The sequence below is a fragment of the Zootoca vivipara genome, chromosome 14 (genome assembly GCF_963506605.1).
Source record: "Zootoca vivipara chromosome 14, rZooViv1.1, whole genome shotgun sequence".
NCBI lineage: Eukaryota > Metazoa > Chordata > Lepidosauria > Squamata > Lacertidae > Zootoca > Zootoca vivipara.
Window position 1 is genome coordinate 8,669,669 of NC_083289.1, and position 17,181 is coordinate 8,686,849.

Consider the following 17,181-nt stretch of genomic DNA (forward strand, 5'->3'; position numbering starts at 1 on the left):
TAAGTTTATATTTTGGTATGAGCTTTCGTGTGCATGCACACTTCTTCAGATACACGTGTATCTGAAGAAGTGTGCATGCACACGAAAGCTCATACCAAAATATAAACTTAGTTGGTCTTTAAGGTGCTACTGAAGGAATTTTTTTATTTTGCTTCGACTCAGACCAACACGGCTACCTACCTGTAACAACAACCCCTACAATGCAGAAATCTTAGCTAGGTCATACATGGCAGGTGGCCATCCAGCCTCTGCTTAAAAGCCTCCAAGGAAGGAGAGCCCTTGACTCAGGATGGGTAGAAGGGGAAAGGGAGAGAATAGAAGAGGCAGAAAAGGGGAAGGACCATAACAGTGGCAGAGCACCCTGTGCTCTGTATGCAGAAGGATCCCAGGTTTAACCCCCCAGGTACCCCCAAGTTTGAAATCCTGGAGAGCTGCTGCCAGCCTGGTTGACAGCAATAATGGTAGAGGGCACACGTTGCATGACAAAAGCAGAATTTTTTTTATAAAAAAAACCCCAGGTTCAATTGCTGCCATTGCTTGTATTATGTATTGTATTTAAATAATCACCTTATTTTCTTGTTTCATTTAATGGATGTTATGTACATCATGTTGTGCATTATGTTACAGTATTATGTTGTAAACCTGGATAGCTCAGTTGGCTAGAGTGTAGTGCTGATAATGCCAAAGTTGTACGTTGGATCCCTGTAGGTGATCCAACTGCATATTCCTGCATTGCAGGGGGTTGGACTAGATGATCCCCAGGGTCCCTTCCAACTCTACAATTCTATGAAACCATCCTGTTAGGGTTTTTTTGGGTAGTATGAGGAGCTTACCAGTTTTCAAGGTTATTTGTCACTGTTTGATTTAGAGGCCCAGTTGCCCTTGGATTAGCATAACTGTAATCACAATGGTTATTAGAAACACACCTTGTACATGTTCAATAACATTTCCTCCACCAGCCCTCTTACATTTTTATCTGAAGTTAATGGCAGAGCACGTCTATCTGTGTTTCATTCCACTCAATGATGGATGGATTTCTGGGAGACAAATATCATAGGAACATAAAAAGCTGCCTTTTACGAAGGCAGGCCAGTCAGTACTGTCTACATTGGGTGGCCACATTTCCAGCTCAGTATCGTCTACACCTGCCTGGCAGGAGTTTGGACATGGAGAAGCTGAGAACCTGGGACCTTCTGCAAGCAAAGCAGATGACCTACCACTGAGCCAAACCCTTCACTGTCAGGCGAATCTGGAAAAGGGTGAGATTTAACGAAAGACAGAACGGAAGTGGTTTGCTAATAGAGTTCCTTTCTTTCCTTAGTTTTCTTTTATTAGGGGCTTGTAATTTAAACCCCAAAGTCTGCTGAATCTCCCCAATCAAAGATGTCATTTTGTAAGCCTGAGTCACTGCAGGCGTCCCACTGGGTGGCTCCTCCGGCTTACATGGCTGAGGCAATTACAAAAATAACAAAGGGTTCCCTCCCTAGTTTTATGGCATCAAATAAAACTAAAGAAAAAACAACCCACAGAAACATGCTTCTAACAAAGTTCACAGTGAAGGGAAAGGAATACCAACAAACCACATTCTGTTTATCATTCCAGAAATGTTGAAACCATGTGCATTCCTCTTCCAACTTATTTACAGAACACAATTCCTGACTTGACCCTAATAGACCAAGAACTCAGCTAGACTGGTAAAGAAAAAGTGGTTTATATGCATTGTATATGCAATATAACATTGTGCCTGCAGATGGCAATGTGGAGTCCCATTTTTCTCTACCTGTTTTCCCTGTTTAAATTTACAAAGCTTTAAACTGATGTGTTGTAAAATAACATTTCTTTACTGATAAAAGAAAGAAAGGGGGGAAAGTGCAAATCAGTTAGCTTTGTGTTTAAATGTGAACTGGATTGATTTTTCTCCCATCCCTTTCTCCAATCAAAAGGATCAGATAACCACAGGTGATAATGTATCTTAACCCCTGGAATGCTGCTGCCGGTCAGAGTAGCTACGGTAATACTGAGCTTGATGGGCCCATGGTCTGGCTCATGGCAACTTCACATGTAATTACAGAGGGTTCTTTAAATCCGAAAACTGCATTATTCCCTGGGGGGAGGGGAAACCACAGATTTTAAAAAACCCATTGCTAACCCTCATGCTTGTAGAAATATATTTCAAAAGACATCACTGGCTATGTTGAAAAGACTTGGCCTCCATTTTGGTTTTTAAACTTTCCTTTCTAGGCCAGCTTATCCTTTCTCCTCGGCGCTTGAATTCTAGTATTTGTTCTTCAAAGTTGTAAAGAAAAATGAAGAAGGGCTCTGTTAAAAATCCTTAGGTGTTTCCCCCCCCCTTTTCCTTTTTTTTTATAAGCTGTTCGTTCTTTTCCACAAGAATTCACCTCCTCCCTTTGCTGCGACTGAAAATCAAAGAGATATAACTCCAGGGAAGGAAAATTGCCCTTGAGAAACTCTTAATAAAGCTCACAATCTTTTTTAGTATAAGCTGCAGTAAATTTCATTGAAGTGCCTGAGTTGTGGAGCGCAGTCCCTGAAGAAGAAATCTATGCTGCGCAAACAGCTGCTGCAGGTTAAGTTTTCTGCTTAACCGCTTCGATCCTCAAGTATGCTGGCGACAGATTACACAGATTACAGAAAAACAGCTGGAGCCTGTCCATCCAATCAGGCTTACTCCTCTCCTACCCCCAGCAAATGTGCATTTGCTTCATATTTCTTGCACGTGGCCCACATACCTTCTATTGTGCTTCTGTTGGAAGGACACCACATTTCATCTTGGAGAGAGAGAGAGAGAATTCTAATACAGAATTCTTATTCTGTATTATGTTCTGGTAGAAGCCATGACAGCTGAACCAGTAGTATAGAAGTGGTTTAAATTTGCAGTAGAGGAAGCCCTCAACATATGTTAGGGTTACATTCTGGGGTTCACACCTAAAGTAAAAATCGTCTGTAGTTAAAAACACATTGGGTTCAATGGTGGGTGGGATTGCCAAAGTCTTGTTTCCCAGATGCTCTCCTGCATTCCGCCCCCTAATTTTTTAATTTTAATTTGCCAAGCACGTAAAGCTGAATGTACACAAGTTAAATGCTACACATTTTGCCAGCAGGACAGGCGTACGGCTAAGTGGCTTGGGTGCAGCACTGCAAACAACCGACTGCTATTCTCTCACGTCTCTACCCCTCCCCATCTTTCTATTCTGGCGCAGTGCTGGTGGTGCAACATAACTTATTGAAGATCAATGCAATATGCTACTGCTTTATGCCTTTCCTGATAGAGGAGGTTACTTTCAGACTTAAGTTATGGCCGTGTAAGCAGTAGGGAAGCTTGCTAAAAGTAGACAATGCTGAGCACAATAAGATCTCAACCTGGAGGAGCCCATTCTTTGTCACTAAACATCATAATTAGACATGCCTCTAAGACAGCAACAAGCAAACGTATTGTCACAGTTCAGGGACTCCTTTATTAGTAAGGCTTAATCAGAGGGCCACATTGCAAGCAGATTGCTTACAAACTCTGCACACAGGTTATTAGCAATGATCCCAGTTCAGGGTGGTTTTTAATTACTTTCTAATGTGCTGCTAATGAAAGGAGAAGACTACACCAAGCACAAGTCAAAGTTACTGTCCCTCTATTTCTCTTGCATGAGCCACATCTCTCTCTCTCTCTCTCTCTCTCTCTCTCTCTCTCTCTCTCTCTCTCTCTCTCTCTCTCTCTCTCTCTCATTTCCTTGAGTGAAGATATAGAAATGAATTCTCCCAGATTACCCACTTCCGATACTGTAGATCATCTTCTACCATTAGGTTCTCTGGACAGTTTTTCAGACTACAAAGGGCTGGAATAGGGTGGTTTCATCCGCATCACCAAAAAGAAAGAGGGCACAGATTTACACATAAAATTCTCACCGGCTAATTTGCATTTATAGAAATAGTAGCTTTGTACTTTGAAAAGAAATAGGTTTCTTTGTTTGTTCCAGTCATTTCAACTATCACTTAATCACTGGTGGGGATAGTTCATACAGTGGTACCTCGCAAGACGAAAATAATTCGTTCTGCGGGTCGTGCCGTCTTACGAAAATTTTCGTCTTGCGGTAACAAACGGCAGACGGCAAAAAAAAAGCGGCAAAAAAAAATCGCCTTGCTAGACGTGGCCATAGAAAGCTTCATTTTGCGAGGCAACAAAGAATCGCTAGACGCTTTCATCTAGTGAGTTTTTCGATGTGTGAGGCATTCGTCTTGCAGGTACCACTGTATTCCAGCATGCTCCTGGCAATCTCCTCCTGCCATCCTAGAGGGGATGGTCAGATCAGGAAAAAAAGGTTAAGGGGAGCTTGAAGAACTAAAGCCTGATGATCCTGGGTAGGGTCCTGGTGGGTCGGGATGGGCTTCATCCAGTTCCTGGGGAGATTCAGAGGTTGCAAGCACAGAGTCAGATCCCGGGAAGGTACCAAGGAGGATGTCAGAGAAGGAGGCCATCCTTATGTCGCCTGATGCTTCTGAGCAGCACTCTGCCATACAGGCAGACCCATGGTGCCGCCTCCTGTCAATCAGCTTGCACCCAAAGAGGAGGCACTGGATGACAAGTCTGACATGAGTAGGCACTTTCTCCTCCTGCATCGCCAAGTGAGATGGAGATGCCAGCACCGGTGTGAAAACACCACTTAGACTGGTGGGGATGTGATAAAATAAAATTTTGGGTGTGTGTGTGTGTGGGGGAATTATACATGAGGAACTGGAAAAAAATGTTCAAAACAACAATTGGCAAGAAGCCAGAAACATTCCTTTTAGGAATTATAACAAACGACATCCCCAAACAACAGCCCCAGGTTGGAGGATGGATGGCGGCTAACAGATTGAGGTTGAATCCTGACAAGACAGAAGTACTGTTTGTGGGGGACAGGAGGCGGGCAGGTGTGGAGGACTCCCTGGTCCTAAACGGGGTAACTGTGCCCCTGAAAGACCAGGTGCGCAGCCTGGGAGTCATTCTGGACTCACAGCTGTCCATGGAGGCGCAGGTCAAGTCTGTGTCCAGGGCAGCTGTCTATCAGCTCCATCTGGTATGCAGGCTGAGACCCTACCTCTGTCTCACCAGAGTGGTGCATGCTCTAGTTATCTCCCGTTTGGATTACTGCAATGCGCTCTATGTGGGGCTACCTTAGAAGGTTACCCAGAAACTACAATTAATCCAGAATGCGGCAGCTAGACTGGTGACTGGGAGCGGCCGCCGAGACCACATAACACTGGTCTTGAAAGACCTACATTGGCTCCCAGTACGTTTCCGAAGCCGTTCTTAAACCGAGGCGCACTTTCCCTAATGAGGCCTCCCACTGCCGGTGCGCTTCCACTATTCATTGACCAAGGTAAAGTTTGCCAACCAGAACGATACTTCCGGTTTTGCGGAGTTCGTAACCCGAATAGTTCATTAAGAGAACTGTTCATAGACCGAGGTACCACTGTATTTGGTGGAACCTATAAGGCTCTGGTTTATATTCTCTGGACTGTTGCCTGGTTTGGGGTGTGTTGCCCTGTGCATCATTTCTAGGATTTGTTTCTTCTGATGGGACCCCACTCACTCCATGTCTGCCAATTCTTATTTTATCACCCTGAACTGTGCTGTTATAAAAGAGTACGGTTATGTTTTGTTAGGGTTATAGTTTGCTATGTCTGCGTAATATTTATTTTTTTTTGTATAGGAATCGACATATCAATAAAAATATAATTTTTAAAAAATGAAACAAAAGATGTAGCCCAATGTTGATCTTCAGCAGACCCCCCCCCCCACTACTTTGTAGTAATGAGGTTTGCAATTTCTGTCAAACACAAATACAGAAGAAGATTTTGGATTTTCTTAAAGGGTATGCCCCCTTCCAAATTGTGCAAACTGTTATTTTGGGAAGCATTTTGTCTCATAGTTGTATTTTTTTGTTAAAAAAATGCAATTATATATGAATCTGAAAGGTGGAAGCAAGATTTTTGGCATGTGATATGCAAATTCACACGCCTGCTCCATATGTGATACAAAGATCATGCAGTATACCCCCCTAGTATTCTGTTCCACGCTCTCTGTTGAGCAGATAATACCAGCTATGGAAAAACTGTGCCAAGTTGTTTCATTTGAACTGCAAAATTCATTTTCACTTGTCACCTGACACGATTTCATAACACTCCTTCTACAAACGGACTGTCAGCCGACAGAGAACACCCCCCTCCCTCCCTTCCTGCTGGGCTCCCTAATTATACGACGACGTGTTAATGACAGAACGCTTTCAAGTCTCCGACAACTGCAAAATGCATGTCAACCTCGCAGTCACTCAAATCAGGATCACACAGGACAAAGTGTTCAGTCTTGTTTTAGATTAGTTCATTAACTAACTTAACACTCAGTCAGAAATCTGAGGTTGAAGTTAGGGGCAGCCTCTCTTCCAAGGCATCCAATGCCATTTGCTTTGAATTGGCTCTTGAACCTCTGTCTCGGATCACCCCCAATCTGGCCATAATTTGTGTAGAAATGAACAACACCCTAGAAAAATAGAGAAATCCTTAGGTGAACCCTGTTGTAAGTGCAACTATGTTGTTGTTTTTTTAATGTAATTTGTTTATTAACATATTTCAATCTCACCTTTAGCCAATGAAATGAATCTCGGTTGGCTAATCATTGACAGTGTGATGTACTAACAGAGATTTAAAAAACAAATCTTGCAATAACATGATCTAGTCTTATGGCTAAAGAAAGCTTGGACAAAAACCATACCAGCAAAAGGTATTCCTTTCTGTTTTTGGAGCAGGGGTAAGGAACCTGCGGCCTTATAGATGGTGTTGGACTGCAGCTCTCATCAGCCTTTGCCAGGGTCATGAATGATGGGAGTTGTAGTCCAACAACAGCTGTGGGAGGATGGGGCCGGCTCTAAGGCAAGCCCGGGTGGTGCAGGGTGGCAGGGCGCAGGGCTGCCAGGGGGGCGCCGCACGGCTGCATGCTGCGCCCGCCCGCCGCGGTGAGAAACGGGGCAGGGGGGCCACCGGAGCGATCATCGCACCAGGGTGCCCGACATGCCTAAGACGGCCCTGTGGGAGGAGGTGGAGGAAGTTTCCCCACTCCTGCTTTAGATGATGCATTCATGCATTGCCACAAGTGTAAATCTTAAAAGAGACATTCAGTGCAAGAGACATGGGCGAGCAACTCTTTTGAGACTTACTCAAGAATACCTATAATTTCCTTCCACTGTGATTTGCACGCAGGTCTTTTCAATCTAGGCTCAATACTAACCACTGGATCATGCGGGCTGATAAGGCAAATGCAACTTTATACACACCCTGGATACCACGGAGAGGCTTTATTTGGACTACATATGACACTCTGTCTAATGTCCCATAAATTGCATGCCCTTGAATTTTCCAACAGAGAGCGAGGTAGCCTATTTTACTGAGAAATGACCTGTTAGGTGATTCACTAGTTGGGTTCCTTCATATGTCTTACAGGCCAACTTCACAATCAAAAGGAATCTTGTTCAGCTAATGTCTAGCTATCTGTACAATATTGTAATGAAACCTCCAGAACTCCGTTGTCTCCTTTGAACTGACCCTTGTGGCATTCAATATAGGAATTAAAATTTAAAAAATAATAATCCCACACTATCTTTAATCTTACAGCTCTTTCACCAGTAGCTATGCACAAAAATGCATAAAACTTACTGCCTTCAGAAATGCCTTTCCTTGTTGGTTTTGAGGCAACCCACATTGGTTGCTACCCATAAGCATACAGGGAATGGAGGCCTTCTGATGCCTCACTCAGTGAGAGAGTGGGCTGTGAGCCCTTTAGCTGCACCATCCCCATGGCCATCCATGAATTGGAGGGATAACTTCTGAAGTGGAGAGGCTTTTCTACGCATGCTGGTTCCCCACTGCATACCTGTTATGTACTGAGCTGAATCATAGAACAATAGGATCCAGAATCAGCAGTCTGATTGGTCTGCAGGAGCCACCCAATCCAACTCCAGGTGGAAGTGAATCCGCAACCTGATTGGCCTGCAGGAGCAGCCAATCAGGTTGCTGGCAGAAGTCAATCCACAAACAGATTGGCCCACAGGTGTAGTCCTGAAGTAGCCAATCACGCAAAGCCCATTGTGTAAATAATGTATCTGAGTATATTTCAATACCTTTCCTGCCAACTCATGGAGGGAGCCAGAGCTAGTATGCTTATCCCCACACTGCCTCATGAGCGTCATTTTCTCGTACAAGAACACGACGCCGGCAGCGACTCTCCCTTGAGAAGAAGGAAGGGATCTTTATTTGGACTAATAGCAGGACTAGCAGCACAAGCTCTGAGGTTAAGATTCCAAGGTCCACAAGCTGGGAAAGTGGTCTGTGCCTGAATGGAAGAGATGAAGGGTCCTAGCCATGGACACAACCCTTCCACCAGCCTTTTAAATATGAGGCTGGGTGAGCTCAAGGGACTATTTCGCCCTGCAAGTCTGCTGCGTGTGCACTCCATCTGGGCAGGTGGCTCTGATCCCACCTATGAAGGTGGAGACTGGTTTATGGTTGCAAGACCATCTCCTGCCCTTCTGCCTCCAGGTCTGATGTCAGCTCTCCCTGTTTAGCCCCTTCCCGCTGACCGGCCAAAGTCCTCCCCACTCCCTGATGAGGCTCTACGTTCCGCAGGTGGGGCAGGGGAGAGAGCAGGCAGATCTGCTTCCTTCCCTCTGACATCTAGAAACACAAGGGGAGGATCTCTTCCCCTCTCTCCTCGGGTGCCTGCCTGCCTTCCAGCCACCCACCTGCTGCTCCTTCCTCCTCCTCTGTCATCATCATCATCATCATCATCTGACACTGCTAAAGCTAAACCAAGGCAAATCCTGGTGGAGCCATGGGGCCCATGATGTCGCGATTCCAATCAGATAAGGGATTCGAACACTTGGATAGGGCTAGATAAGGGTAGTGGAACTTTCATTGGGCCAAGCCATGCCCAGTCTGCCCACCTTTCCCTACATTCAGGTGACAGTCAGAGCTTGCTCAGCTCCATGTGCGGTGCTTTGCAAGCCCCAAGGATCAGCTGCGTGATCACTGCTGTGGGCAATAATGAGACACCTGATGTCAACATCACCCGGGAGGTGTGGGAGATAAAGGATCCACTTCACCAGCTGGATCTGCTTCCCCACTCCTGGACTAGAGTGCTGTAGGGCAGGCACGTCCAACAGGTAGATTGTGATCTACGGTACCGTTAGATCACTGGATGTTTGTGGTAGATCACTGCTAGATCACTGGCTCCCCTCAAAGAAGCTCAACAACTTTGACATGAACCCCTAAAAACAGGCTTTCCTCCCTAAAAAAGCTCAACAACCTCAAACCCCCAAAATGGGGTAGGTCACTGCCTCTTTTTAACTCTGAGTAGATCGCAGTCTCTTCTGAGTTGGCTGTAGGGGATCCAGTCGAATGCCCATGCTGTTTTGGGATACTGGCCAGACCACTTGGGCCTAGCTTTCATTCTGAAAGAAGTGAGGGGGAAGATTAGCAATGGTGTGCAAACTGCCAGCTTGCCCGCTTCTCCTGATACACTCTAGAAAAATCCCAGGCTTCCCAGGAACACCGTTTTAAAACCAAACAAAGCACTTATGTGCTGCATAAGCAGAGCAACACGATGACTGTCTTAAGCCTTGAAGAATGGAGGAAGGGTGAAAGGGCTTCTCCCAGGCTCTGACAGCACGTGTGGCCTGCAGTATGCTGGGGAGGCACTAGAGAGCACCCTGCCCTTTCCAGTTTTACTCTTGCCTGGTTTCCGTGGCATGGCAAATCCTCCGTTTTGCTACCAGATTTATTGCCATATCACATATTTCATGGATTAGGGACGATATGCAGCATAAACCAGGCAGTAATAGGCAGAAAACAGGGGTGAAGGATTTCCCATGAAGCCCATTGATTCCAGAGCTTGGCACGGAAAATAACAACAATGCAGGGTCAAAAACAGGATCTCTCTGCAAGGCATAGGGAGCAACAAGGAATACTAGTGGAAATAAATGGGAGTCCCCAGTCAACTGAAGGCCTTTACATTGTGGACACAAATGCAGTGCTACACTGGTGACAGAGCAATGTTGTAGCAACATACTATAAAAAGGAGGACCACTTTTTATAGCTGGGGATGGAGGGGAAATCCAGTCCAGGCACTTAAAGCCAGCTAAAACACAGCTATCCTTTGAAATGTGCACTTATCTTAATTTTGCAATCCAGTTCTCCAGCCAAGCAAAGTTCACACGAATGCATACATTGGGGAAAACATGGGTAAAAATGGAGATACAAGTGAAAAGAACATACAAAGGCGTATTGTATTAGGGTGAATTGCTTGCAAGAAATGATCACGTTTGTCAAAGCTGCACATAGAAAGTATTTATTAGGGGAAATTTGAACTAAAACGCTGATGAATTTTCATGAGCTTTTTTTTAATAATAAAAAATGCAAATGGCTGTAGAATGTGGAGAATTGAATTTAAGATCGGGGGGGGGGGGAGTGAGAAATGGAGAGAACTGCAAAGGACAGACCATTCCTTCCCCACTTATAGCTAATGTGGTAGAGAATGGGATCCTTTCTTCTCCTTAGATTACTGCATTCACATTTTAAAAATTGTAGTGTGCAAGCTTTCTGAAAGACCACAGAGAAGTATTTTAAATTAATAATAAGCAAATAATAAATGTATTTATACCATTTATTTATTTGGGGGAAACTTATAATTGGTATTTGGGGTATGTGTTCCCCAAAGCACCTTATGGCATAAATAAAAATACAATGCCAACATGGCATAAAACAATCTAAAATATACATTTACAAAATGCTAACCCTATAGGCTAGCATGAAACACACACAATATAATAATAGCACTACAAATTCTGCAGACCTCAGCACAGCCTAGTTTATGATCCCAGCTTAAATTTCACATCAAGGGTCTTAGTGGAAAAGTAGGTCTTCTGGGCCTATTTAAAGACTATTAAATATTTAAAAAGACTGTAAGGTAGGATGTACCTGCAGGATCAGACAAAAGGTCCGTCTAGTCCAGCATCGAGTGGCCGCAACAGAGCATTAAGGCAACAGCCTTCTCCCTTCCCCCTTCCCCCTCTCCTTCCAGAAACTTGTATTCAGAGTCTCACTGCTTCTGAACATGGAGATTTCACATAATAATAGTTAGTAGCCCATAGGCAAATTCACACCATACATCGAAAGCAGAATGAACACACATTTAAAGCACATGAATTGGCACAAAGAATCTTGGGAAGTGTAGCTCCCCCCCTCACAAACCTCCAGTTCCCAGCACCCTTAATAAACTACAGTTCCCAGAGTTCCTGGGATTCTTTGATGAGGAGTCATGTGCTTTAAATGTGATCTTAGTCCTATGAGAGAGCTATTCCCCCCTCCCCCAAATCCCCAATTAAACTCATCTACATGACGGACTTTCGCCCCATCCCATGCAGGTTGCAGGAAGAACTTCCACTTGTCTGCCCTGAATTTCAATGGAAGCGAATTCAAAACAGGCCAGTTTGCAAGGATATATTAACCGCCTCCACTTGCAAACAAGCCCTTGCCAATTGAAAACTATGGGGTAAAAAGGGAAAGGTCAAGGACCTCTGGACGGTTAAGTCCAGTCAAAGGCAACTATGGGGTTGTGGTGCTCATTTTGCTTTCAGGCCGAGGGACCTGGCGTTTGTCCACAGACAGCTTTCTGGGTCATGTGGCCACCATGACTAAACCGCTTCTGGTGCAACGGAACACCGTGATGGAAGCCAGAGTGCACGGAAACGCCATTTACCTTCCTGCCGCACCGCACCTTTATGGTCAATGTACAACCTGTGTACAAGGAAATTAACCAAGCCGAGCCTCCCCCCCCCAAACACTCAATCTCATTGCACTCTGTGTGCTTGTCGCACAACACACCAACCCCGAAAGTCAGTTGCACTATATTATTTTCTGTTCAGCAGCCTAACAGCCCATGGATAGAAACTGTTTTTTAGCCTGTTGGTACGACTGATTATACTTCTATATCTCCTGCCCTATAGGATAAATAGGGTAGACCTATTTATCTACTTGCACGTGTGCTTTCGAACTGCTAGGTAGAGCATCTGACTGCCATTGGGGTAGAGCATCCATGTCACACAGGATGCAGCGCTTTTCGATGGAGGTGGTTCGCCGCCTCCGACGGCAAGTCGTCAAGTGGAAATGTTTGGAAATGTCTAAGTTGCTGTGAATTCCACCCACCCACCCACCAACATCCTCCAGTCTCCTGCCCCTTCCTTTTCGTTGCCTTGTACCCTTCCTGGTTGCAGAGCGCGCATGTCATACAGCATGGTATTTACTTTCTGTGGGTTGGAGGGAAAGTGCAGCTTATGGTGACTGCCACAGGTTTGTGTGTGTGTGTGTGTGTGCGCATGTGTGTATGTTAATTTGGCACGGGGCCTTTTATTAACCCCCTGCTGAATGGCTCCCGCCGCCTCCCACGCCCATCTCGCTGCACCTGCTGCGCCAATGATGAGAGTGTGTGCAACAGCAGGTCTGCCTCGAGAGATTACAGGGCACCCCGTGGGCAGGAAGCAGTGGGCTAGCCGCCTTGCGCACGCAAGATTGCGAGCGAAAGGCCTGCCCCTTCCATGCCCTCTCGGCTGGGGTAGGCACCTTCTCGCCTCCCCGCGGCGAGGACTGGCACGCTGCTATCTCCGAATGAGCTTGCCAAGCCCCTCTCATCATCCCCCACTATTTCAGATGACAGACTTTCTTTTCCTTTCTTTCTTTTTCTTCTCCCCCCCCCCTTCCAGCTGGATTCCTGCCAGGCCACACTTGCAAGGGAGGTGGGGGAAGGGAAGAAGCAGCGAGCAGCCGGGAGAGAGAGAGAGAGAGAGTTTAATGCAAGGACACCTTCCATTGTCCCCAATGCTACAGTGTTCATTGGCTTTGCTTTTGGCATATACTGCTTTCATAAACTTGGCCACGTTTTTGCTTGGCGGTCGGAGCCATATTCTCCCTCCTGCTTCCCCCAATAACCTGAGAGTGTAGGGGCCACGGTTTAGAATCCTATTTGCTTGACACACACAAAGAGCCTTTCTGGTAAGATCTTTAGGCAATTCGCTTTTCATCTGCTGCTCTGTTGTACAGTTGCTTGGCAAATGATTATTCAGACAAAGCAATCACACTTGCAGGCACACATAGAGCCCAATTAGCTTCCTTTATTTCATTTCTTCCCTTCCATCCTCCCACACTTACAGTGTCAACTAGAATGGCAAAATATTCCTCCAGCACAGATTTGGACGGACACACACACACACACACACACACACACACACACACATGCCCCAATGCCTTAAATTAATACCTTTCTCCAAGCCTTGCCTCCACCCAACCCAGGCCCTCTAAACATGGGATCAATGCGCTCATTTGACAGCCATGATTAATTAAGCCCCATCCCGCTCCTGGGAAATTGATTCATATCACCCTCCAAACAGCCTCTACTATGTATTATAATCCAATAATGCCTTCAAGTGAGGAGGGGAAGGTGATTGACACATCAAAAACAAATTAATTAAGAATCTAATGACAGAGGGACTTGCATTTCAAGAAAGCAATAACTATACAGGGCCAGATTCTGTCGCTAGTGTGTCCTGCTCTGTAACCGGCATCTGGAAAGCCAAAAGAACATGCAGGTTATGCCATGAATTAAGAGGTGTAAAGAGACTTTTACAAATTGTTCCCAAAGACATCGCCCATGTGCTGTGGCGCCCCCCCCCCTCTTCATTTCTCATTTCTGCTAAGTTGGCAAAGGAAATTCAAGCATGAATGGATCTAAGCTTCCTCACTCAAGACCAGTTCACACAACCCAAGTGGCATTTGAGGATGCTTGTTAATTTGATCCATGGGCCATTTGGTATGTACTGCTGTGGCCGTATGAATGCTTCAATATTCACTGTGAGAGCCAGTGTGGTGTAATGGTTAAGAGCAGTGGACTCGTAATCTGGTGAACCAGGTTCGATTCCCCGCTCCTCCACATGCAGCTGCTGGGTGACCTTGGGCTAGTCACACGTCTCTGAAGTCTCTCAGCCTCACTCACCTCACAGAGTGTTTGTTGTGGGGGAGGAAGGGAAAGGAGAATGTTAGCCGCTTTGAGACTCCTTAGGGTAGTGATAAAGCGGGATATCAAATCTGATATCTGATATCATTTCTGATATCTGAAGAAGTGTGCATGCACACGAAAGCTCGTACCAATGACAAACTTAGTTGGTCTCTAAGGTGCTGCTGGAAGGAATTTTTTTATTTTGTTTCGACTACAGCAAACCAACACAGCTACCTACCTGTACCTTCAGAAGCTTTGTGATGGACCAGTGCATATTGGGCATAGGATGAAGCAATCACACAAGGCCCAGAACCCGAGATCCTTGTATTCAGGAATATGTTGTGGGTTGTGCTTCTGGAGGGGCAACGTGCTTCTTGCTGTCCCAAGTAGGGATGTCAGAGAATTCAGAATTCATCCCATGTCCAGGATGGCAATCAATCCAGTAAATAAGATCAATATGAGCGGCCATTGCTTTCAACCTGCAAACGATATATAACTGTTTAAGTCCCTCCCCTGCAAACACATGCACACACATTTGCATTCTATTTCGTTTGGATGAGGCCTTCAAGGATATTTCCTGGATGAGGCCTCCAAAGACAGCTGTGTCTCACTCCCTGTGGCCCGGGGAGAGTTCCAAGGGACATATAGAGAGGGTTACGTTTGGCTCCCAGGCCAGAGGTTCCTCGTTTTCAATGCATTTTCATGGAAAAATTCAGCGGACAGAAAGGAAGTGGCCGGTTCACTTTTGGATTTTGCCTCGCCCACAACTGGCATTCAGCACTCAAGAGATTGTGTCGGAGAGAATGGAAACCTCAACAGAAAAAAAAGTTTGCCCACTCCTGTTCTAAATAATGTGAAGCCTGCCCCTAAAATGCTTAGAATGAGCTAGTTTTGTTTAGCAAAGTTCACCTCATCAGTAGCTCAAAACTACACATGAAAGTACTTTCCATAAACTGAACTTGAATTAAGTTAATTTTGGGGTAGAACTTTGAACTAGCTCATGTGTTTTTTTATGAGGCATTCCCCCCCTTTTCACTCTTTATTCACTCTAAGCATTTAAGCTTAAAGGTAATAGTTGGGGGGGGGGGGAATCAAGTTAAGCAATTCACATTCCACTGTGTGAGGGTTTAGATGCTCTCTTAGCCTTCATAAGTATATTTTAGACAGCAGCGCAGCAGTTTATATAATTCTGAATGCTGGGGAAAAAAAGTCGAGGCTCATTGAACTAGAGCTAGCTCCTTTTTAACGCTGACTTCCTGAGCCCTGGTGCCTTTCATTTGCACCAATGGCTAAAAGGATTGATTCTGGTTTTGTGGGGAGATCAAGGGGAGCAAATTGGGCGCGCGTGCGCACACCCACCCACCCCAACTTGGTGCTAGGCTGCTGCCAGAAATAGACACACATACACCCTTGTCAGAAATCACAAGCCGGAGACTGAGAATGGCAGATCTCTCACCATATTTTGCCTTTTCTGACAGGCCAGATGCCTGAATTCTTTAATGCAGGCCAGCGAGGGGATGTGCAAAGGCTGCTCCATCTTCCTAATGATCGGTGTGTCTGCCTCATGCCAGCGTAGGACAAACGAGTCTGCCGTGTCCTTGATGAGAGACACCCCAGCTGTCTGGGTTAACTCAAAGCCCAGATTCTCTTGCTCCAGAGACTACGAGACAACTCTGGGCGAAAAGGGAGGGACGGAGGGTAGGAAAACAGAGTTCCTGGCACAGCTAAGGCAAGGAGAGCTAAAGGTGAGCTAAACTGTTTACACATTGCCTTTCAGTACCAGCCTTCTTCCCAAACTAGCCCAGGGTGGCAAATGATAAATAAGCAAATGGTGCAATTAGAAATGAAACAAACATGATAAGAAGGTCTAAAAACAGTTTAAAAGCGATCACCTGTCCTCAAAACTGCCAGAAACCATATCTTCCAGCTATCAAACGCTTGGGCGAACCAAGGAATGTTTTTAAATTTCTCCTGAATGTTCGTAATGATGGAGACGGAGGGCATTCCTCTTCCAGAGAGGGCTTTCCACAAATAGGGAGCCACCACCAAGAAGGCCCTGATACTGTGACGGTGCAGGGCACAGGGAAATCTTGTCTTGCTAGGCTGCTCAGACTCCATTTGGGGAGTCAGCAAAAGAAGCTGTTTTCCCATATATATATATATATATATATATATATATATATATATATATATATAATGTCAGTTCCTTACCTAACCGCAGGGAGGTGTCAGGATGAAATCCTCAATTCCTTCAAAATATGTAGGAAGAGGAAGTAGGTCACATCTATTGTACACTTTTAAAGTACAGTGATACCTCGGGTTATGTACCTAATTCATTCCGGGGTGTGGTACGTAACCCGAAAAGTATGCAACCTGAAAAATAACGAAAACGCGCTTCTGCGCATGTGCGCGGGGTGTTTACTTCCGGGTTTGAACAGTTCGTAACCAGAAAAGTACGCAACCCGAAGCGTACGTAACCCGAGGTACGACTGTACATAGCTTCCCCCAAAGAATCACAGGAATTGTTGCTTGTTAAGGGTGCTGGGAATTGGAGCTTTGTGAGGGGTAAACTAAAGTTCCCGGATTCTTCAGGGAAATCTGTGTGTTTTAAATGTATGGTGCAGGTGTGTCTACCTGGACTTTGAAAAAGGTGGAACTGACGGTGTGCTCCCTCTCTCTCAGGGCCCTATGGGGTCAGGCATTCAAACAGGTAGGTCTAAGGTTCTGCAGTAGTACAGACTGTTAGTCCATGGGAAAGAAGACGGCTAGCACTGTCGACAGCAGGCCCAGCTCAACTTCCGGGGGCAGCAGCCAAAAGAGGTCAGAGGTAGGGAACTCAGTTCCACCAGGGCAAGGGGCCAAGATCCAAAGTCTGCAGCCAACACTCTAAAGGGCCAGAGGAAGGTGACATTACTCATTACAGGCAGGCAAGTGACAGGGCTGCAAAAAGCAGCTGTTCAGGGGAAAGAGGAAAGGCTTTAGGAATCTGCAGCATGGCTATACACTGACTATTTGCTCAGACTAGGGATGTCGGAGAATTCTATCAACATACAAAATGGTACTCTACCAGGTAACATTTCTGAGAAGATTAA